The 24,434-nt window shown below is 45.7% G+C and overlaps 1 protein-coding gene across 46 annotated transcripts in view; it reads right to left on the bottom strand.

The window, feature by feature from the left end:
* The window catches only part of CACNA1C (calcium voltage-gated channel subunit alpha1 C), a 729,498-nt gene that overhangs the window by 470,107 nt on the left and 234,957 nt on the right, over positions 1 to 24,434 (bottom strand). The gene's annotated exons all lie outside the window — the stretch shown is intronic.

The raw sequence follows: 24,434 nt of genomic DNA, 5'->3' as shown, positions 1-24,434 counted from the left end.
GTGAAAGGATAACACTGATTCATAACTTTACTTCAATGGAATTTGAAATTACCCCCAGATGAGTCACGTGGACGTGGTGACACAACAGAATTTAAAGACCACTAAGACTCAAAGTGGGAGAGTCACAAACTGGTCCTGATATGATGAGATACGAAGCTAGCACCAAAACGTGAATCAACACACTACTTTCTTCATCAGGAGAGTCTCCATATAAATACAAGCTGACAGTAATGAGCACACCTAGTGCCCAGGTCTTGGTTTTCACATACTACCACTCTCCAATAAAACAAATCAGTACTCCTCAGAGTAACAGTTGATTCTAGGGCTGGGGGAGGAAAAATAAAAGATGTGCCTGGAGTATCTTGTGGTCCCAAAGCAAGAAAATACTTAAGGATGGGGGTATGTTGAGAGGCACAGAAGCCAACCAGAAAGAGCTCCCAGTGGCCAAAGCTAAAACAATTTGAGCAACAAAATAAATTAACAGTAGTAGTGGATTATTGCCCATAGAATAAAATAAATAAACATGAGACTGGCACAAATTAATGACTAAATAAATAAATAACTGGGGAAGAAGGGACAGTTTTTTCCTTGATGGAAGAATTCTAGTTAATAGATATGGAGGCAAAAAGGACAACAGAAAAATCATAATTAGCCAAACATAAGAACTGTTGTAAACAAGACGCACCGGAGAATGCTAAAACCATGGGCAAAAGCTTGACAAGAAGCATGATATTTGCATAGTCTCAAAATATCTCCCCCAGGATACTTACTAGAAATGGGGAAATAGCAGCTTTATAGTGAAGAAACTCAAAAGACACCACTAAGTGATAAAGGTCAACAGCACCAGTAGAAAGACATCAACATCCTTTACCCTTTGATAGGACACATTATGAAGGGCACATCATTTCTGTGATATTCAGAAGTATGCATTCAGTATGCAAGAAATGCATACCCTCCATCTAATAATGAATAAACATCAGACGAACCCATATTAAGAAACATTCTACATGATAACTGACCCGGATTCTTCAAAAGTGTCAAAGTCATTAAAAAAAAAAAAAAAAAAAGAAAGAGTGAGAACTACCACCAGTTGGATTAAACAAAGGAGACATGATGACTAAATGTCACGTGGGATCTTGGATTGGATCCTGCACCAGAAAAAAAAGGACTGAAGTGGAGAAACTGGTAAGATCAAAATGAAGTCTGAAGTTTGTTAAAAGTATTATACCAATGTCAGTTTCTCAGTTTTAATCACTATATTATGGTCATGCAAGATGTTAACATTAGAGGAAGTTTCCAAAGGGTTTATGGGAACTCTGCACTATTCTTCAACTTTAAGCTTAAAATTATTTCAAAATAAAATGTAAAAAAATAATAAAAATAAAAGGTAAACTAAGCAGTGTGTTTATAGACACAGCTGATTTACATTGTCACAAGCTCCTGATCTTGCCAAAAACTGGTAAGTGATAACAGGTTTACCAGTCAAAGGATCACATTCTAGATGGTGCTAGTGCACAGTCTAGCACTATGCAAGACTGTTGGCAGTTTACAAGAGTCAAAACACCCTGTTGTTCATGCCTAGTGAACAATTAGGTCCTGTGTTCAAGCTGTGTATCCAACAGGTGTGTACTGGGCATTGCTTGCAAAACAGGAAGATCAGGAGAAGATGGTTCTGATCTCTGCTCTGATTTTAAAAACAAAATCAGAAACAAAAACAAAACCTATTTGTGATCTTGGGTAGCTCATCTGTTGTCTCTGCCTTCAGTTTTCTCATTTTCTTATAATTAAGTAATGTGTGCCTCCCACTCTCAAAAGGGTTAGCAGGAAGATGAAACAAGATAAACTGTGTGGAAGCATTTTGAAAATCATAAAAACATTATGCAGCTGTAACTGTGTTATGATTCACATATTTAAAGGTTCTCATTCTCATTGTTTTCAGAACGGAATGGCTTAAGTGAGAGCTGGTTACCACATGCATCCATTTAACGTTAGAAATGATTTAATATTTACCGAGCACCTATTATATTAAAGACACTGGCTTCGATACCATGGTGAATATAAAAATGGATTGTACATAGACTCTGGTCTCATGAGTCTCCAGCCTTAGGAAGTGGGATGACATATACATCAATAAATTATAACATAAAATAAGAAGTGAAAATTGCCAGTCACCAGCTGCCTGGCAGGTAGGTACCCATATGCATATGGGAAGAAAGGGGCTTAAGCCAGTTTTTATTTTCCCTTTCTGACCTTTGCGTGTATCTGTATATATTATTTCCAAAAACTCCCTCACAATAGTCCACGTGGCAAATAAGAAATTAAGAGATTGACAAAATCAGAAGCATGCGTTTGGATCATGTCTTAACACCTGTTAGCTGTGGCTCTTTGGGCCAAGTCCTTCTTTGGTTTCTTCCTCTGCAAAATGGGAATAGTAATATGACCCATCTCACCAGATCATACTGAAGACGAAAGGAGTTAGTACAAACCAAGCACTCAGAACAGCACCTTGTGCAAAACACGCACTGGAGAAGGGTTAGTTGTTGTTACCCTTTTCTTGTCTTGGAGAAATGTATTTATGGCTTTGTGACTGACAGTGGAATAAAGTCCCGCACAACCCAAGATGGAAGATTCTAGTCTCTTTTCTCCAGAAGGCCCAGCCATTCCTTCCACATGAGAGATGAGGCGCGGGAAGAGCCGGGTCAGCAGGGCGGGGACGGCCAGCCACTGAGGCTGTCATGGTGGGTGCTGTGTCACCTCAGCCAGCATTCCCTGCTGTTCTCCTCTCAGCCTTTCGGACACTCAGGTTCTACTCTCAGCTTTTCAGTTCTCAGACGCTTCCTGAGCGGCCGCACTGAGAGTTCCTCGCTGGCAGAGGGCTGACTATGCTCTCAGGCTCTACTCCCGCCTGCCCTTCCGGGGCCGCCATTGTTCCCCACAAGGCACCGCGCGTGCCGCCCTGGTGAGAGGCCCCGCTTGCCCGGGCGTCTCAGCCGCAGCCCGGCGCTGTCCCCACGCACACCCACGGCGCCCTTCCCGGCCTCGGACCACGAGCTAGACGCGCCGGGCTCGCCCCTGGGATGTGGAGCTCGGCAGCAGCCCCTCACTGCCTGGGGCGGGACCTTCTGAACACCATCCGCCAGGGACGTCCCGCCCCGAGAACCTCCCCAGGCCTCTTCTTCCCCTTCCGCCTCTAACCTGAGGGAATGGCTGCCGGCAGTTCTCAGAGCTACCGCGGAGCCAGGCAGGTGCGCACACAGGGCAGCCCCCCTGTCACCTCCCATACAGTAGCCATGCTCACCTGGGGAGCCCGCGTCAGACCAGCCACACCTGCTCCAAGTGTGCAATGGCCCATGTCAGGCCACGCCACACCCGCTCCGAGTCTGCAATGGCCCGTGTCAGGCCATGCCACACCTGCTCCAGATCTGCAATGGCCCACGTGGGACCACGCCACACCCGCTCCAAGTCTGCAATGGCCCGCGTCGGACCACGCCACACTCGCTCCAGGTCTGCAATGGCCGGCGTCAGGCCATGCCACACCCGCTCCAAGTGTGCAATGGCCCGCGTCAGGCCATGCCACACCCACTCCAAGTGTGCAATGGCCCGCGTCAGACCACGCCACACCCGCTCCAGATCTGCAATGGCCCGCGTCGGACCACGCCACACCCGCTCCAGATCTGCAATGGCTCTGGCCTCCTTCAGGGCAAAAGCCGCCATGCTCACCATGGCCTGCAAGGCCCTGCTCCGCCCGGCTCCTGACCCCTCACCTGCAACCAGCGCCCACCCTGCTGGTGCCGCTCCCTCGCCCTTCCCTGAGCCTGCCAGGCCGCTCGCCTGTCAGTGTCTGCTACTGCGATTCCCTCTGCCTGGAATGCCTTCCTCCCGCATGTCAGTCCACCCTGCTGGCCCCTTCATTCCCACAGACCGTGCTCAGGCATCCCCTCCGGAGGCGCTCCCTCATCATCTTCTTTACAAGTAAACCTCCGCTCACACCCCATGACTCTGCTTTACCTTTCTCCACAGCCCCTACTGCCATCCAACGAACTGTGTTTAACTTACTTATTTTATTCGTTGTCTCTCTGTACTAGAATATAAGCTCACCGTGGGCAGGGACTGAGGCCTGTTTTATTTATTGCTAACTCCCTCGCACCTAGAACAGATACGTAATAAATATTTGATGAATGAAGGACGGACTTTTAAAACCCATACACACATATACAAACGCATATGTGTCTATTCCTAAATGTACATATCAAGGCTGCCACTGAGGGAGCACCAGCAATTAATACATCCCAGGCCCTGGAGGGGGCCTGTCTCAATTAATACATCCCAGGCCTGTATCAAGCCTGCACTCTGAGTGTCTCATTAAGTCTTTCAATGAGGCCCTGAGAAAAATGGACCACCCACATTATAAAATTGAGACTAAAGATTGGAGTTTAAGGAGCAAGGAAAAGTCGTAAGTTGTAAGACGTGCCCATTATTTTATGTATCAATGAGAAAGAAAAAATGGTGCCAACTAAAGTGTAACCTATTAGTTTAGATTGCACTTTAGTTTCAGAGAAATGAAAGTATAGGGGAAAAAATGTCAGGATCAGTAGAATCAGTCAAATGTAGTAGGTCAAACCAAAAACAAATTGACATCAGGTGTGTATTGTCAAGTAGGAGTGATAACTTGGGATTCTATGGGAGAATGACCTTTGGCTTCTGCCTAGTTCTTAGCAAGTCGTCCAGTGACCTTGAACACATAAAGAGGCTTTGTGAGTTCTTCAGGAGAGAAACAGAAAAATGGAACTGAAATATAATGATTCGTCACAGGCTGAGCACATCCAGGCACTTTATGTGATATCATTTAATCTTTCTAACAGGACAATAGCATTGTCTTCGTTTTGCAGACTCAGAAAAGTTAGGTAACTTGCCAAAAGTCAGTCAAAGGTGGTGTAGAGATTCCAACTCAGGTCCCTCTGATCACAGAGTCACTATGATTCCGAATCAGCAGAATGCAGTGTCTGTCTTGGAAACCCCTGTGACTAGATAAATCCCCAAATCAGCACTCAAAGCTTGAAATGCTCATGTTCTTAGGGAAAATTGACACTGGAGTGCAAGAACCATTTTTCCAGAAAGCTGGTCCTGGTTAGAGGAAGGAGAGGAGCTGGAAGGAGATCCTGGACCAAAGTCAGGAGGGGATGGTTTCAAATAGGAGGGGAATAGCTAAAAAGGGGAGGGCAGGGAACAGAGAAAGCATGCAGCACTCCCCCCACCACCCAGCAGTTGTGGAGGGAGCTCTTGGTGAGGATCGCCTCCCCCTACACAGGTCGTGGCATCAGCAGTAATGGCAGCAATATCTGCAAGTGGGCTAAGGACAGGCATATTTTAAAGCCTTAGGCCAGTTTAGCATCTTCCACCTGGACCGGGATTCAGATGCAGCCCTTTCAGATTTATTGCCTACTCAGTGCATTCATTAGAAAAGAATTTGCACTGCGATGGGCCATTTGTCAAGAGCTCTTCTCCTGCCGAAAGAATACTTGAAACCCGTGCTGAAAACCAACAGGGAGAGAGCTTGACAACTAGAGGGAGATGGGAGTCAAACTCTGTGTATTTAGTAGTTGTTTAAGACCCAAGTGCAGTGAAGGACAAGTTCCTGGCTTGCTAGCTTCTATTGTGAGTCTCCGTGGAGGAAACAATGACACTATGTAATTATTAACAGCAGCAAGCCAGGTCTTAAGCATACTGTGCACTATGGTGACACAAAATAGTAATTTAACAACATGACATATGGAGAGGAAATCTAGGTATCTAGATGGGGCTTGAAATCTTTGTATGCAAAATTTGTGATAGACAGGTAGTATTTAAATACACTGGCTTTAGAATGCTGACCGTCTTCCAGAGAGAAAGTCAGGGTATTAGAGTGAATATCTAAATCTGGTCTCCGGCAGATTCATACTGGTTGTGTGACTTTGGCCAAGTTACCGAACCTCTGAGTCTTGGTTTCCTTTTATGTACAATGGGGATGATTAATATTAGTCTCACGTACATTGACAGCTAGTCTTTTTATGTCAAATGAGATCAAATCAGTGAAAGGATGCTGTAAACTATAAGAGAAACACAAATAATAGGTAATTTAATTAATTTCCTGAGAGGTTTTACTACCCCTATACGAAGAAAACTCCGTGTGTGTGTGTGTGTGTGTGTGTGTACGCGCACGCACGTATGCGCATGCCCCCACATCTCCAAGCAGCATACCTTGGGAGTTCAGCTTTTCTACGAAGTCACAGGAAATAATTTAGTTGGTAATCTCGGTCTCATCACCTTCCTCTCCTAGCACTGGGGAAGAAATGGTGCTCTTCTCCCTAGAGCTTTCCTTTCAAAGTGTGTAACTGATGGGGAAGTCAGATGTAGACAGACTTGTAGAAGTTTCTCAAGATGATTCAGACAGCTCAGTGATTACATGTGTATGGCGTCCTCAATCTCTAGGGCCTCATCCATGTGGTTTCCATCCAGCTTGGTTTGGATCTCATTCTCATGGTGGTTCATAATTCAGTGAAGGCCAACAATGCAATGACCACAATATTCAGAAGAGGAATGATGGTTGCCTACCACTCTACACATCCTCTCTAAAGCATAGACCTTTCCCCTTAACAGGGCCTTAAGCCTTAATGTCTTGAGTATTAGTTGACTTTGAAGGGAGAAGAGACAGTGACAGAAACCCAAATACCAGAATCCCAAGTAAAACTCTCCAGAACACTTTCCCTCTCCACTCTGCCCACTGGGATCTTCTTCTTGCTCAGGTTCCAGGGGGCAGTGTCTGGCAATTTCATGTACATGAAACCAGATTCTTGCATGACTTGGCTCCAGAAAGATGAGAAATTTTGGATAACTTTATCTATGTATTTTTGATAACTGATTTCTTTCCATATTGGTCCTTGCTAATTATTTATGCTACTGTTATTTGTGTAGCCTAAAAGATAACATTTGAATTATTGCCCTCTTTAGTTGTCTAGTTTCTGCCTTTTTAAGAAGATACTAGAATATGACCTAGCAGGCAAGGCAGGGATCTAGTCTTTATAATTCTCTTTGTGCAATGCTACATAAGTGCTGAATAAATGCTTTTTAATGATGCAGCAGCTGAAAGGGCTCCACACATTATCTTATTCATATTGAAGATATCCTGACAAAGTGAGCAATGTCTCACAGATGGAAAAACAAAAAGCAGAGAGGTGAAGTGACTTGCATGAGATCAGAAAGCAAATCAGAAATGGAGCCTTGACAAGTCTTCACACTCTTCAGTTTGGAGTACTAATGTGTATTCATCCATTCTAAAAAGCCACAACCTTAAATATCTGAGTTCTCCAGTCCTGCAAAATTTGGGTGTGACAGAAAGCACTTTATAAATTGTGCTGGAAGAAAAACAGCCCTAACAGTTGGCTAAGGTACATAACTGTCTCTTTCGACCAAACATCAGAAAACCATTTTGCAAGCAAATACTACGTTATCATCTCCTCCAGACCATGATGGCAATGGCATTGTAGTAGTTACATGAGGCTTCCCACCTCTGGGACCCACGGTGCTTCATAAGGTAATTATCTCCAACACTGACCTGTTTGCTTGTACGAAGAACACCAAGTTGCCTTTTCTTCATCAGGAAATCGATGGCAAAGTATGCTCTACTCCCCAAAATCCCGAAGTGAGCCAAAACAACAGCCTGACCTCCAAAGTCATCTTATAACACACGACTCTGGACCCATCACCCCAGTCTTCCCTTACTACTCACATGCAATGCAGCTGACCACCCTGGCTACCACCACAAGGGGTGGAACAGAACAGGGGTTGGGAGGTTGGGAGCTCATGTACAAGGGAGTCTGGGAAGGTCATGCATTCTGTTTCAACCTTAAATCTAGAAGAATGCTGGATAACCAGGATTAGAGGCTCAGCCAGGGGGATTAGCAGTTCAAAAGAGAGTTCTAGAATGAAGATACAGATGTGTGACTCATTTGCATATCAGAGACAGTGGAGAGGAGACCAGAAATCATACTTTCTCATGTAGGCCTCTTGTGGCAAGTCAGGTTGATCAGAATAAAAACTTCATTTCCCAGCTCCCGGTTGTTGATGTCATTGAGAAGTGGAATTACAAAGCAGAAATAAACCAGGGCACCTGGGGTCTACTGCAGGAGTCAGTCAGCAGGCAGGAGGTTCAGGGTGGGAACCAAGCCTCACCATCTCTACCTGTCAAAGTGCCTACAGGTCTTTAAGACCCATCTCAAATGATACATCCAACTTGGTATCTTCCTGATTTCTCCAGAGGTATTCTCTCCCGTCTTTAAACTCCCACAGGATTTTGTGTGTGCGCCTTTTATGAGATGCATCATAATCTGATTGGGGTTATGGATATCTATAAATAAACTAGAATATATTTGTGTATTATCATTTACTCAATAATGATTTATTGAGCTCTTGCTATGCACTTCAGACTCTTAAATAATAAGAGTATATATAAGTTTCTTGAGGGATGGAACCATGATTTATTCATTTGCTAAGATTTATACATTTTCATTTCTAATGTACATAGGATACTACTGAATTCAAATCCAATAGCACTGGCAAAACAACTCAGTAAGAGGCAGGATAATGGAGGACTTCAGAGCAGGAATCTTAGCGTCAGAGAGATCCAGTTCAAACTCTACATTAACACCTCTGTAGCTTTATGGCCTTGGGCAAGCAGCTTAGCTTATCAGCAGGTGGGTCTGTAGGGTCATCCACCACAGGAAGGACGATGAATGTTACATCACAAGGAACCCACTATTGACACACTTAATCAGCAGCTATGGGGCCCTTATTCAAAATGGCCAGGTTAGGGTCCTCTTCTTAGGATCAGAAGGCACTACTGACCACCAGCATTCTTTCCAACCAGGCAGTTCCATCCAGGAACAGATATCCTTGCTGGTAACTGGTAGGTGCTATATTTTCTACACCTCAATGGAGCTGGGAGTCCCCAAGAAATAAACCTCAGCAGTTGGTTAGACTTGGCTGCTTCATCTCCCTTTACCCCAAAATCCCAGCTGAAAACAGGGGCTCAAACCCTTATGTTTGGACCCATTCACTCTACAGTTTCTTTTGGAGGTGTGACTCCCCATTAAGACATCCTGATGCAGACAACATTGTCCAGTACACTATGCGTCTTGCAGAGCCAAGTAGGATATCCCTGTCCTTGAACAATCAAGGATTTAAAAATGAAGTACCTGCTGAGCCGTTCATCAGCATTTATGTGCATGTCCATTCCAGTATGTAAAGATTGTGACATTTCAGATCCCAGTGTTTATGGTCCATTAAAAAGCAATGTTTCCTTTAAATGGAGAGGTAGTGCATCGCTCCTTCATCCTTACTCCAGTGGGCACCTCCCCCTGCTCAACTCCTTTGCAGGTTCATTTCCAATAGGTTTATGTAACAGAACAGCTGAACCATGTATCAAAGGGGCTCTGGGTGCGGCTGCTGAAGCAGCATTTCACTTGCAGCTTTCCAGTGAATGAGAAAGCACTCCTCATTTGAGAGCCGCCTGCCGCTCAGGACAGCTCATTGTCCCTTATGTTCAGATTGCTTGCTTAATTCAGGGCTTGGGATGAGACGTGAGCTGGCCATTTGGTTGCATGAGATGCACACTAAAGGGCACGACAGGGTACCATAAATGATCCATCCAAAAATCTATTGGTGCCCATAGTCATGTCCATGTCAAAGACTTGGGCCCTGGAATATTAATATTTACATTGTGCTTTTCCTCTTACAAAATACTTTCTAATTCCCTAGCATCGAATCCTCACAACTGCATGAAAGCATTATTCTTGTTCTTATTATTACCATTCATTCCCACTACAAATTGAAGCAGCCAAGGGTCTGCACGTCAGAGGTTAAGCATCACGTTCAAGATCACAAAGCCAGTGAATGGCTGAGCTGGGACTCCAACTCCAAGTTCTCTGACTCAAATCCAGTGACTTTCTCAACACAAACTTTCTGAATACAAATGGTTGTCCTATGTATGGCTGTGTATTAAGAAGGGCCACCAGCCCACTGATTTATTCACTATTCAGTTTATACTTGAACATGGTAAGACATCACAAGTTTTTTCAAATAACAGGGTTTTTTAAAAAAAAATTTTATTTCAAATGTTTATGGTAGAAAATTTAGAAGAATCATGAATAATGAAATAAAATAATTTGTAATTTTGTTCCCTGAATTGGCTTATCATTAACACTCTAATGTATACCTATTAGACCTTCCAGGGTATAGTCTATCCTGTCTACACTTATATGAGATGTAAATAGTTTATATGTCTCATAAAATTTGGGACCATATTGTAGATAACTGTCTACATTTGTTCATTTAGCAGTGAAGTTGAACATCTTTATGTGCCATTAACTGTCCTTCTAGGTTATCATTTAAATGGCTACATGGTGTTCCATTGCATGGATGCATCCTAACTTACTTACCCAGCACTCTGGTGATTGAAAAATAGAGGAGAGAAATTAAATTATCCCAGGTTTAGCCCCATTACAAATAAGACTACAATGAACACACTTGTAAGTAATCCTTGTGTATTTCTGACTATTTCCATAGGATAAAATCCTGTGGACTTGTTGAACCAAAAGAAATGAGCATTTTGAAGCCTTTGAGCATTTTGTCAAATGACCCTCCAAGGTGAGTGGAACTTCTGCACTGCCATCAACTGTATCTGAAAATGTCCAACTTCCCAACACTCTTGACAAGACTTTCACTGCTGATGTTTATTCTGAACCAACTGCCTGGCATCCTTTGGGGCCTCCTTGCCCAACTGCCCAGCAGGCCCTGGCAACTCTGCCTCCCAAGCATTCGCATTCATCCCACTGGCCAAATTCTGCCCATTCATCTCACCTCCACTGCTGGCACCTGGTGCCAGCCTCTATTCTCTTACCCAACTGGCCTCTCAACCAGTTTCTCATTCCCTCCCAACTCCCTTTTCTAATCCACAGGCAGAATGATGATATCTAAAAATAAAAAAGACACGTCAACCTCCCTACCAGTCATGATCTAGCGCTCCCCCTCCCCTCGCTGCCAACCCTTTGACCAGCTCACCTGCACCCTCCTGGTCATTCACTGTGTGCCAGCCTTGCTCTTCTGTTTTTGACACATGCCAAAGTTGTCCTGCCTCTGGGCCTTTGTACTTGCAATGCCCTCTCCCGGAAGGCTCGTTCTCTCTTTCTTTGCAAGCCTAGCTCCTTCTTGTCTTCCAGGTCCCAGAGGTCACCTCCCTGACCACCAGCTTAAAGTAACCCCCGCCCACAGCAGAGTTACCACAAAACTCTGCTTGTTTCTCTTTAATTTCTTTTTCATAGCACCTACCATAATAGGAAGCTCTCTCATTTATTTGCTTACACCTACATTTTCTGTCTCTCTTCTTGCCCTCATATGCACAGAGAATGTAAACTCTGGCTCAGCACAGCATCATTAGTGCCTGTCAAAGTGCCTCGCATATAGTTCATCCTCGATAAATACGTGTTGAACAGATGAATGCACAGGAAAAAGGAAATAATTTTAGTATTGCGCTAACCAAGCATAATACTCAAGCTAAATCTAATGTAAAACTTACCGCCAGCTGCCTTCCGGAAACAAGTAAAAAAAAAAAGACAAGAGACACCACGAACAATGGTGAGTGCAGACTGGTCAGTAACTCCAGATCCCAAAGCTCCAGCTGAAGATGCCTCTCCTACATCAGACTGATCTAGGAGAACCCAACCCTAACATCCAGCACCCCTTCACACCTACCTAGTATCAGCACCCCTTCACACCTAGTGTCAGCACCCCTTCACACCTAACGTGTCGCTTTCCTCACACAAATATCAGCACCCCTTCACACCTAGCATCAGCACCCCTTCACACCTAGTGTCAGCACCCCTTCACACCTAGTGCCAGCACCCCTTCACACCTAGTGTCAGCACCCCTTTCACACCAAATATCAGCACCCCTTCACCTAGTGTCAGCACCTCTTCACACCAAATATCAGCACCCCTCACCCTTGCAGGGAGGCAGAGGCAACGCTTGAACCAGTTCCCTATGCCTGAGCCTTACCACGGAGCCAGCACTGTAGCTGGTGTATCACATGCATTAGCATGCACAGGCCTCACAACTCTGCAGTATCATCATTCCCACTTGTACAGATAAGGAACCTGAGGTTCAGAGAGCTATGAATTAAGCTCAGCTCACAGGAGTTGAGCAGAGGGAGCTATGAATTGTGTCAGTATTCCAACACATATCTATCTGACTCTATATATGTGCTTTCTGTACAATTGCCCAGGGACCCCACAGCACTGCCAGTTGGAGAATGAGGAAGCCCAGATGCCAGTCCCTGACCACTTCCACCGTCTTGTGCTGTCTCTGGATGCAGAATGCAAAGAACCATTTCCCTCAGCGTCTGAGGAAGAGGAAATCCTTTCTACCATGGAGAGCAGCTTGGGTTCTCATGACAACTTCAATGTCAGAGAGGTGAACCAACATCAGAGAGTGCTCTTCAAGGACTGCCTCCCTCCTGGGCCCTCCTCTGCCTGGGTCACAGGCCTCTAGATCCCACCAAAAGCTGCTTGTACTTCCTTACTCTCCCAGGGCCTCTCCTGACACCTGGCCTCTGAAATTCTTTCCACATATAAGGGTGCCCTCAGTGTGTGTGAAAGCAAGTGTTTCCAGGGTTTCAGGTGCTCCACAGAGAAACTTTCATAGTCATTCAAAAAGATTAGCTTCTCTCTCTAATTCACATAATCACAAGGGATAAAGCCTCACAGGTTATGGGCTGGAGCTTCTTCCTCTGAGGGTCTAACAGGAAAAGCTGGACAAGTATATATTTGTTCTTTTCTACTTACAGCCCAGAAGAGTGGCACAGTACCCAAAAATACTTCATTCTGTATTTTTTTTTAAATAAATAGACAAAATAAAACACTTGGTTTCTAGTTGGCCAGGTAAAATGAGAAAGGAGCATTTCCAGGGTTGAGTTGGCAGCCCTATCTGTTGGTCTCTCCACTTCAGTGAGGTCCTCTGAATGGTAAATGAATGAAGGCAGAAGAGCAGTGAAGAGCTTTTTCTGACCTCACACCAAAAAATAACAGGAGAGTCAGGAAGGAAACAGGTGGAAGCCCGAAGGGATAGGAGTAATGTGAAAAGTGGAGTAGGTCTGTGAGTTCCTTCCCCAAATTCCTGCATGGCCAGTTAGCCCAGAAATGCACCAGGGCAGAGCTCCACAAAGCGGGAGAAGCATCCAGCAGTCACAGCGCTTATGACCCTCATAAAAGGGACAGCAGTTCTGGAGATGGGACTCTATCTGGCTGATTTTTAGATCCTACAGTCAGATACATATTTGCTGATCTAACTCGGCATTGGTTCATACTCAGCCCTTCCCTTCCACATGTCAAACACACAAATGCACATCCCAGATTTACAAACTGACAGTTTCCCATTCCTGCGCCGAGTGCCTTGGCTTAACTTGAAAGGCATTTCAGAGGCTGAACTATTGAGACAGATTCAACGTGTACAGTGACACTCAGGCTGCTAGATACCGACTAGTCAACCCTTGACCAGCAGCTGCCAGATGATTAAAAACCACACTGAAATGATCAGATCCCTACGTGCAACCTGCAACTGATATCAGGACCTCCCTGTTTTGTATTTTCTGTTGTTCTAACAAAAAAAAGGATCTTCTTAAATCTATTTCACATATTACAGTAGCCCGGACATCAAATGTTTCCCAGAGTGAAATTAAATATAGCATTTTATTTGGAACAAGCCAGTCTAACTCAATTTTCCTCCCTGGCGTTGCCACAGAGAGACCTTCCATTTGGCCACTGAAAGATGTGCTGAGCTCTAGGCTGGACGCAGGACTTCTTTCCATGCTCTTGGTAACCCATCTGCTTCCTCCGCCCCAGTACAAGCACTACAGGAATAAAAAAGGGAGTTTTGCCCCTCTGCCCCATGCACTGCCTTGAGGGAAAACATCCCTGTCTTTCCAGCACAGCCTATCCAAGCTCCTGCAGAATATGGTGCTTCACCACCAGAAATTAACTTCCTGAAGGAAAGTCAGTGAGTTTGCCAAAAAGCAGGTTTCCCTCTTTGGAGGGAGCTGGTCATATCTGGGATATTGTTGCACGTTGCTGATGATTAACCTGCAGGAGCCTCGTTGTCAATAAACATTTACTGGACATCCACTGAGGGCTCTGCATCATCCCAGGGAGTGAGAGGCTATGGAGAAGCAAAGGATGCTACAGTAGGGAGGTGGGAGGAACCCAGAGACCCCAAAACCCAACGTGCTCACTTTGTAAATGTAGTAACGGAGACCTAGAAAGAACCTGGCATTGCCAAGGTCACAGCACCATGTGGCAGCCCTGGCGACTTCCTGAATCTCAGATCGGGGCTTCTCTGAAGCTCGCTCCTAAGTTAGACAGGGGGTGTAAGTGGAGACTGAATATCTATCTCAAGTCCATAGAAGCGTCCGTGGAAGTCTCCAGTGACTCCGCAGTTACAGCTCCCATTTCCCGAGGGCCTGAGCAGGGACCTGGCACCTAAGTTATCTCTAACTTCCCAAACAAGCCTGAAATAAGGACACTTGGGCTCAGAATGAGGCCCAAGGTCACACCGATCGTGAACGTGACAGGTGCAGTTTGAACCCAGTACTGTTTGATTCCAAAGCTGGCTATATGGATATGTTAGGATGCCTACCTACCACGTCACCTGACTTACTCCACCCTTGAGATGGAACCATCTCTGTAAAGAAACAAGGATTAAACCAAATCAAGTACAAATGAAAACTCAGATTGCAAGCCATCATAGAAAGTAACATTCAATGTGTGTATGTATTTGCATGATTAAGCACACACAGAGAAAGAATACGTCTAGATACCAAGTGGTGATTTTTAAATTTTCTCCTGTATAAATTTCTGTTTTTCTAAAATATTAAAATAGATGATTCTCATGGATCTGAAATTAATTTTTTAGGTTGTGGTAAAATATATACATGTAACATAAATTTTACAGTCCTAACCATTTTTAAGTGTACAATTTAGTAGCATTAAAAACATTTACATTGTTGTTTAACCATCACCTCCATCCATCTCCAGAACACTTTGCTATTCTTGAAAAACTGAAATCCGGTACCCATTAAACAACAGCTCCATATTTCCCCCTCCACCAGCCCCTGGCAACCACCATTCTACTTCTGTCTCTATAAATTTGTCTCTTCTGGGGACCTCATATAAGTGGAATCATACCATATTTCTCCTTTTGTGTCTGGCTTATTTTATTTAGCATAGTGTTCTCAAGGTTCATCCATGTTGTCGCATGTATCAGATTTTCCATCCTTTTTAAGGCCGAATGATATTCCATTGTATGTATATACCCCATCCTGTGTATCCATTTATCCATGGATGAATACTTGCATTGCATCTGCTTTTGGGCCATTATGAATAATGTTGATGTGAACATGGGCAAACAAATATTTCCGAAAGTCCCTAGACTTTTTAAATCCTGGAGTATACTTTTAGAATGTGCCACTGTGAATTAAAATCAGGATAGGCTTTCTATTGGTGTCAGCCTGGAAAACAGCAAATTCTGTGCTGGAGTCTACACATTTTGCCTTCTGTCTTTAAACACCTCTAAACCAGTGGTTCTCAACCCTGGCTGCATATTAGAATCACCTAGGGGTGCTTTTAAAAAACGCTGATGACCCAGCCCTATGGAACCCACTGAATCAGAACTCCTCTGAGCTGGGGCAGAGGAATTGAGTATTTTTAAAAGGCTGCCCAGATTATTCTACTGTACAGACAAGAGTAGGAATCAGTGTCCTGAAGCCTCTTCTTCTGCGGGCCCTTGCCTTTATTTAAGAAATCTCTGCCTTATGAGTAATTCCTCTTCTTTCCTCCCATCAAAGCCCAGAAGGGTTTGAGAACCAGTCAATTGCCCTAGTTGTTTGACCGACCGCATTTCAACTGAAACATTTGCTCCACGGTCTTACCTCCTCCAGTTGAAGGCTTTTATCTCTAATTGTGGACCGCGTGCCTGCTTCTTTCTTGGAAGGAATGTTGATATGAGTAAGCAGTTAGGGAAGTATTTCCAGGCCTACTCCGTCCTTCAGGTATTATAATCTAGTCCTTTCAAGGCAGTAGGGACAATAAGAGGGGCCAGAAGATGTGGTCCCAGTCCATATCCAGTGCCCGACTAAGGCACTGAGCCTGCTCAAGAGGCCCCTCCCCATGCTCACATTTCATCCCTAAGCCCTGGCCTCCCCCTCGCTCTTGCCCGAGACTCCCAGCTACTTAGTTGGCATGCCCCAGGGACCTTTGGTGGTTCTGCCCAGTTCTGTCTTTGCTAATTTTCGTCTGTGATGGGGTTCCCTCCTGTAACACCCTAGGACACATCTCTGCTGCGTGTGCTTTCTCTCTGGTTCTTGTGTTCTTGACAGCAGAGCACGTTAACTGATGGGCAGCACAGTGACTTGGAGAATAGGACGAGTTCCACAAGCATCTTTGTCAGAAATGTCACAACCACGGCCGACGTGACACTGGCAGCAGCAGGGCGTATTCTAGGACACAGATTCGCCATCAGCTGCTCCCCAGGCAGGCAGGCCTGGGGCTCTAGGGCCCTTCAACTCACCTTGGGGCTCTTCTGCCTCTTTGCAAAGAGCCCGCCAAACAGGGTATTGGGAGCTGAAGCCATGGCAGCAGCTCCAAGGACTGGCCCGTTTGGGAGAGAACATGGTCCTTCCCTCTGCCAGGCCTACCTTGGAGCCTGTCCCTGAAGGGCTGGGACATCCTGAGTCCTCCACAGGGGACTGGCTGCAGTGCCCTTTTATGTCCACATGCAATGCTGATGTAAAAGTGTCAACGGTATTGGGCACAGGGACTGTAGTAGGAGCTCTGAGGAAAGACAAGAGCATGAGCTGGAGGATCAGGCCCTGAGGAAGGAGAGGAACCAAGCCTAGGAAGAGGGAGAGCGCATCCCATCCAGAGGAACAGGCCCCACTCAGAACCCTTCTGCCCTCACAGGCATGCTGGGCCCTGCAAGCTAGCAAGCCATCGGGGTAACAGGGCCCTCAGCACCAGCACCTGATCCACTGACCAGGATCTATCCTAGTATGTGGGGCAAGCTCACGGAAAGGGAATGACGAGGAAGTGCGAAGGACAAGGAAAATGAAAACTGAAGCCCCACCGAATGCAACAGAACACTCACAAATAGCAGAAGGTTAAATCCAAGCAAAGGGACTCAGATTGACATGTCTCTGATGTCTCAGTGACCAGGGAACCCCAGATATGCCGGCAAACACGGCTTCGTTTCCCCATCTCATGCAGCGCACGTTTGCTCAGCCCTCCAACACACCCGCTGCAATGCAGGTCCTCACTGCCTCTGGCTCCTCCTGACTTCACACCCATGAGGTGCTCCAGTCCAAAGCCAGAGAGAGCCCCTCTGCCTCGCTGGGGGAAAAGGGGACGTGGGGAGAAAACACTGAACATTCCTCTTCTCTCTTCTTAAGTACTTCTTTTGGCGGAGATGACACATGGCTGCACACTTTCTAGGTAACGAAGCAGAAGCATAGACTAGAAGGGATGGGATCAAAGGAACCTCACATGTCCATCAGCCGTGTGCGCTCACTAGAAGTGTCTGCCTGTGGATGAGTGCCGGGCCTACAGGGAAGACAGGAAGGAGGGCTGGCAGTAATGAGAACTGTGTTGTGATGCTGTCGCTGAATTACAGCATCATGGGAACTCCCAGGACTCAACGCCTACGGCCATGCTGTGGCCAAGACCCACTCCGAGCACATTTCTATAAGAGAAGGAGTGCGGCGCAGGCAAACCGACAGAGGGATGGAAGACAGACAGACTCAGGTTCAAACCACAGCTCAGGGACATTTTTAGCTCCATGACTTCAGGTTTCAGCTTTAAAACGAGACGTAAAAAACTGTATCATGGATTAAAAAAATCCCGGTATTATTATCATGGTGATAATATTTGTTCAGTATTATTAACTTATTGCCAGCAGTTAGGCTTTCTTAAGCATATTTCACAGTGATTCACATACTTGACCTCAATGATTCACATACTTGACCTCATTTACCTGGAAAACAATAAGATTTTTGAGGTGTCTGTTGAATATGAATGAAGTCACCCTCATAGATTGTGAATTGATATGGAGCAGTTTCTCAGACACACTGTTAAGTGGAAAAAACAAAACATAATGCAGGACAGAATGTATCAGTGTTCCCATCAGAGGTTTACAAATCAATATACATGTTTATGCTTTACTGATGGACAGACCTCCTTGCAGGGGAGGCACCGGGGGGCTGGGACAAGGGAGAAGAGAGACTTATCACTATATACCCTTTTGCTTATTTTTGACTTTATACCATGTGTATGTGCTACCTTTTTAAAAGTTACATAGAAAAATTAAAAGGACTGTTACTCTGAAAAAAGAAAAGTAAAGCTGTTACACGTTGCTGAAAGCTTTGGATGAACTAGCACAGTAAATAAGTGGCAATGTGCTTCCTTAGCCCAGCTGAGAGGTGTTTGCCAGGGACCGCATCCTAAGGAAGAGGCTAGGGTTACACAGAGGTGGCTGCAGTTTTTACTCCATTGCTCGTTAAAGAGCCTGGTAGAGCAGTGCTGGCCTCATGATGGGCCACAGCAGCTGAACGACACCCCTCTGGAGGTCACACTTAACAATGATGGTGGCCAGGCATGGTGGCTCATGTCTATAATCCCAGCACTTTGGGAGGCTGAGGCAGGTGGATCACTTGAGGTCAGGAGTTCCACACCAGCCTGGCCAATATGGTGAAACCCTGTCTCTCCTAAAACTGCAAAAAATTAGCTGAGTGTGTTGGCATGTGCCTGTAATCCCAGCTACTCTGGAGGCTGAGGCAAGAAAATCTCTTGAACCCAAGGGGTGGAGGTTTCAGTGAGCTGAGACCCACCATTGCACTCCAGTCTGGGTGACATAGTGGGAGTCCCTCAAAAAAAAAAAAAAAACTATGTTGGTAACTCTGTGTTCACATAGCACCTCTTATCCAAGGAGTGCAAGGTGCTCAGGCACACTCCTCGGGCCCTGGACCCACCTCCCCGGAACAGGGAGCAGTCACTGAGGGCATACAGGGCCATCCCCTTCAGTCTCACCTTGCAGTGTGCAGTGTGGTGGCCCAGGGCACGCCTAGGTTTCATGTCGCTTCCAGCGACCTTGGCAGTTGCTCAGCCTCTCCATGCTTCAGTTTCCTTCTTTGTAATTCAAGAATAATAGCAGTCCTTAGTTCATGAGATCAGTGTGAAGACTGAATAATGACCACATGTAATAAGAACTAAGATTTACTGAACCATGATTCTATTATAAGCCCTGGACACATCTGTATCTGGTTGGAGTCCGACAATGACACTCTGAGGTAGGTACTGTTACTACCCTTATCTACCAGTGAGAAGTGGGGTCACAGAGGGGTGGAGCAAGTCACCCACATCATAGAAATGGTGAGCAGGAGCCCAGAGTACTTCACACGAACCCCTCCTCAGCAGCGCCAACTGAAGGACCATCCAGTTTCAGATACGCACTGCTTTAGAGATGGACAAACTGAGGCATGAGGAGGCTGGAGCAGACGCTGCCTGCTCTTCCTCACAAGTTATTGGAATGCTGCGAAGGCACCCTTGAGTGACAGATGTCAGGGAAGCAAGACAAGAAGCTATGGTGGAGTTATTGACTCTTAGTCTAAGGGCTGAAGGTACAGGTCTTCCCTCCCCAGTGTGAGCGCCAGTTCCAGCCACAAATCTCCTCTCTCAAAACTCGCGATTCAGCCCTGCTGATCAACTGCAGAGAAGGTGCCATAAAAACCTGCTCGAATCTCGAGGTGCCCCAAACATGAGAAAACGGGCTACAGCTGCCGCTTAAAAATGTGGAGGGATAGACTGCGGGAGGAGGGGCAGTGCGAGAGCCAGCAGCCCATCCGTGTAGAGAGGGGAAGCTGGGACTGTGTAAGCAACGCCATAAATCCCTTGTCAACGCTGCCTCCGTGCCTTTCGTCTGTGGACGGGGCCCGGGGCCCGGGAGGCCTGCAGAGGGGAAGGGAGCCTAGCGTTTAGCCTCTGATGGCCAGAAAGATAGCTCCACACAGCGTCTGTGAGAGCACCAGGAAAGCAGACACACTGAGAGTTTCACTCATTAACATCGGTGTTGCCATGACAATAAGCTGTTGCCAGGTAGCAGCGAACTAGGAGAAGAGTGAGAATTAGCAAAGCCTAAAAATAAAGCTGTTATGTTTCTTCCCCCGTCTAGATGTCCATGTGTAACAGGCAATAATCTCGCCGCCTCCTCCTCACCCCAGCCCTGGAAGCCCACATGGGAAAGACAGTGCCCTGCACAGAAGGGGAAGGTCACCTCTCCAAGGGAGGCAGAGAGAACAGTACCCGAAGATAGTGGTGGCCAAAATCTGAAGGCCAGCAATAAGCAGCACCAGAGAAAGCTCAAAGCAACACCTGGGAGGGATTTTTCCTTCCCTCAGGAAGTTGCTGACCTGAAGTGTTACCCTCAGCTCCAGGTCGGAGCAGGGCCCTTCCACGCTGTCAGATGCCCGTCCAGCTCCTTGGCTCTGAAAGAACGGGAAATGGCAGGCGCTGGCTCCTGACTGACCACTTCTCTCCTGGAAAATACTTAGCCGGGCCCCCGCCCCAGAGGCATCTGTGGGAGTCAGGAGCCTAGACTGGGCACACGGACAGTTCCTGGTTGCTTTTATAACTGTGCTACCACTGAGGAACCAGAGGAGCCACTGGGATAACAATTCCCAACAGGAGGAGATTTCAACAATCAAAATCACTGAGCAATTTGTTAATATCTCCAAGGGACATGCAATAGAATTATTTTCAGGATCTTCCAGTTCGGCTTGATGTCAGAGGAGAAAATGCATGGTGTCCAGTTCTGTGCTTCCTCTGTCCATCCCTCCCACCAGCCTGTAAGCTCCATGAAGGCAGAAATCATGTCTAACTGGTCACCCTTATGACCGCAGCATCTGCTGTCACCCCAGACACTTAGTCAGTGTGCAGTAAATACACAGAGGAAAGAGGAAGAGAGGAAGGGGCAACTGACTCAAGCATAATGAAGCCAACATTCTAGATAAAACAATGAAGATATTAACAGTACAAATATCTGGCCTAAATCAAATACATCTCTTTCTCAAACTATAAGCTCTGCATTCTAAGGACTGAATCCTATTCCTTATCTAACTCTCTATTCTCAAAAAATAAGTTAGCAAGTATGCAGGTGTCATGCTTTAAGCAGATCAGATCAGTTAAAATCCAAAATTTTGGTGGCAATCATTTCCTTTATAAGCAATCATAAGATTTCCTCAAACACAGAACCTGCATGATCTCTCTAAAGTAAAAGTTGTTTAATTCAGATAATAGGTAATAATCTGGATCTATATATTGAATGAAGTTAGCGGCAACCACTGGATTCCTGGTTTCTTTCCTTGCAATCACACTTTCCTTTGAGTTCTTTCTCTCTACCACAGGCTGATGAGTGCTCAGGAAATGCAAACAGTGGCTAATTTTGATTTCAGTGTAAGAAGCACACATTTAGGAAACAAAATTCATTCTTTCTTTCACCATCACCTCATAAAAACATATAATCCGGAAAAAAATATTAATAATTTCTTGGTTCTTTGACTGCTCTGGATTACCCAGCCATTGATCCAAATACCAGCTCCTGTCTCTAGTCCTCCAAGCTTGTGTGAATAACTTAAAAGTAGCAGAAAGAGGCCAGGCGCAGAGGCTCACGCCTGTAATCCCAACACTTTGGGAGGCCAAGGCGGGTGGATCACCTGAGGTCAGGAGTTCAAGACCAGCCTGGCCAACATGGTGAAACCCCATCTCTACTAAAAATACAAAAAAAATTAGCCGGGAGTGGTGGTGGGTGCCTATAGTCCCAGCTACTTGGGAGGCTGAGGCAGGAGAATCGCTTGAACCCAGGAGGCGGAGGTTGCAGTGAACCGAGATCATGCCATTGCACTCCAGCCTGGGAGACAAGAGCAAAAGACTCTGTCTCAAAAAAAAAAAAAAAAAAAGAGAAGAAGAAGCAGAAGCAGAAAGAGTGACAGGTGAAAGAAAAGAGAAGCCAAATGACTGGGAATGTGACGGCAAGCCCTGCTCATGTCCCCCCAAGCCCCAACCTCCAAGCAAGACCAAACCTGCATGAATGACTTTACCTTCTTGGAAGAAGGAGAATCTGCTGGTGGGGTCCTACTGAATTAATCATAAAGATGCATAAGGCTGCTAGAGTTAAAGAGGCCTCAACAGAGGGTCATAGATTTACAAAACTACAGCAGCAAGAGCTATCAAGTTTGCCTTTGGTGTTGCCTGTAGAGAAGTTAAAGTCCACGGACATACTCCTTCTCTACCAACATGAGACACCCCAGACCTCTCCTGGTGAAGCCATGTGCCCACAAAACCACCAGGCACAGCCTGGACCAATCTGATAAGCTGCTGGCACATGGTTACTGCCAGGTGTAAGGAAGTGGGTAGCATCCTGTAAACTACAAAATCCCAAATTAAATCTGACCTTGACCTGACAGCCTGGGAGGACTCCTAATTCAGGGAACTCTGCCTGATTTACTGCTCTCATTGCTGACGCTGAAGGGACCTTCATGCAAACACCCACCTTGATTCCTGGGTTTTCAGTCGGGCTTTCCTTGACCACAGAACAAAGAAAAGTCAGTCCCAACACTAACTGGAGAACAGAACTCTGGAATGCTCTATGTCCCTTTCTGCTAAATGCATCAAAAGAGATAGTTCCTCCATCACTATAACCATCTTGACTCACATAATCCCAGCTTGCCCACCTGTATACTTCCTTCCTTCTCTTTGGCACTAAATACCAGTTATAGCTGCAGATTCCATTGAAAAGGAGTTACCAGAGAGGAGATGACACTGCACCTAGCTTCAGTCTGCCCCCAAATACAGCCTCCAGCAATGTGCTGGGGTCCTGGCAGATGATTAAGAAAGGTACATTGCGGCCGGGCGCGGTGGCTCAAGCCTGTAATCCCAGCACTTTGGGAGGCCGAGGCGGGTGGATCACAAGGTCAGGAGATCGAGACTATCCTGGCTAACATGGTGAAACCCCGTCTCTACTAAAAATACAAAAAACTAGCCGGGCGCGGTAGCGGGCGCCTGTAGTCCCAGCTACTTGGGAGGCTGAGGCGGGAGAATGGCGTGAACCCGGGGGGCGGAGCTTGCAGTGAGCCGAGATCGCGCCACTGCACTCCAGCCTGGGCGACACAGTGAGACTCCGTCTCAAAAAAAAAAAAAAAAAAGAAAGGTACATTGCATGACTGAATGACTGAATGAAAATATTAACTTAACGCTTTTTTCTCTAATACACTTTGGTCAATGAAATGTTTCTAAACTTTGAAACGTGGACTCTGTCCTCTGACATTCTGCCAGTCTAACATTGATAATGTTTGCCTCGACTTCCAGATCAGGCAGCACAAAATGTCGGTGTCAGCACAAGCACCACGTGAACTGGGTTAAAATCCACTTACAAACGTGAGTCAACAAACCCCCCACCCATTTCCCAGACTTCAGGATGGAGGTACCAACATCAATCCCAGGCTTCCTCCTAGGAAAAAGAAACAAGGCTCGCTATTTACGTGTCTCCAAAGAAAGAGGGCGTAAGTCTTAAAGCTATTGTGATAAGCACTATCATCACATCCCACTGATGGCACGCACTGTTACATACGTCACTGCTTCAGCCTGCCCCTTCCTCAACTCCCAACGATGGAAAGAGTTCATATTTTCTATCACAGCCCTGGGAAATAAAGCTCTGTGACCCTAAGGAAACTGTTGAAACATGGGCATACCCCAGTTCTCACTTGCCTCCCAGATGTTCTGTTGCAAAAGCATTCAGATAGAAACATATCACATCAAGCTGAAGATCAGATTCCCCTCTCTGTCCTTCCTTCCTTCCTGCAACAGATACATTTGTTTTCTTACTTTGTATCTGCCATTTTTAGAAACCGGTTGAAAGTAAAATTCGAGCCTCTCCTGGAGAAAAGGATAAGCATCTCTTTCTCTCTTTCAATCTCTCCCCCCACCCCACTTTCTCTCTCTCTCTCTCTCTCTCTCTCTCTCTTTCTATCCCCTCCTTCCCTCTCTGGCATGTGTTACGGAATTTTATATAGCTTGACTTGCTGCATCTCTGATATGAGCCACTTATATACACAACATAACCAGACACACATTTTTAAGAGTATGCAGCACTTAAAATAACTGTATCTTAAACCTTCTGATTTTAGTTGAGAATTTGATTTAGGGACTGGATGGATCTTGGCTCTTGAGGAAACAAAGCAATTACTATTTTAAAGGAATACGAACATAATCTTTAAGGAGTCCACCAACTGAAAAGTAGAGAAATCTGACTTG

Source organism: Papio anubis, chromosome 9, assembly GCF_008728515.1.
Source record: "Papio anubis isolate 15944 chromosome 9, Panubis1.0, whole genome shotgun sequence".
Lineage (NCBI taxonomy): Eukaryota > Metazoa > Chordata > Mammalia > Primates > Cercopithecidae > Papio > Papio anubis.
Note: the sequence above shows the minus strand (reverse complement) of the source record. Positions and strands in the feature narration are given on the sequence as shown.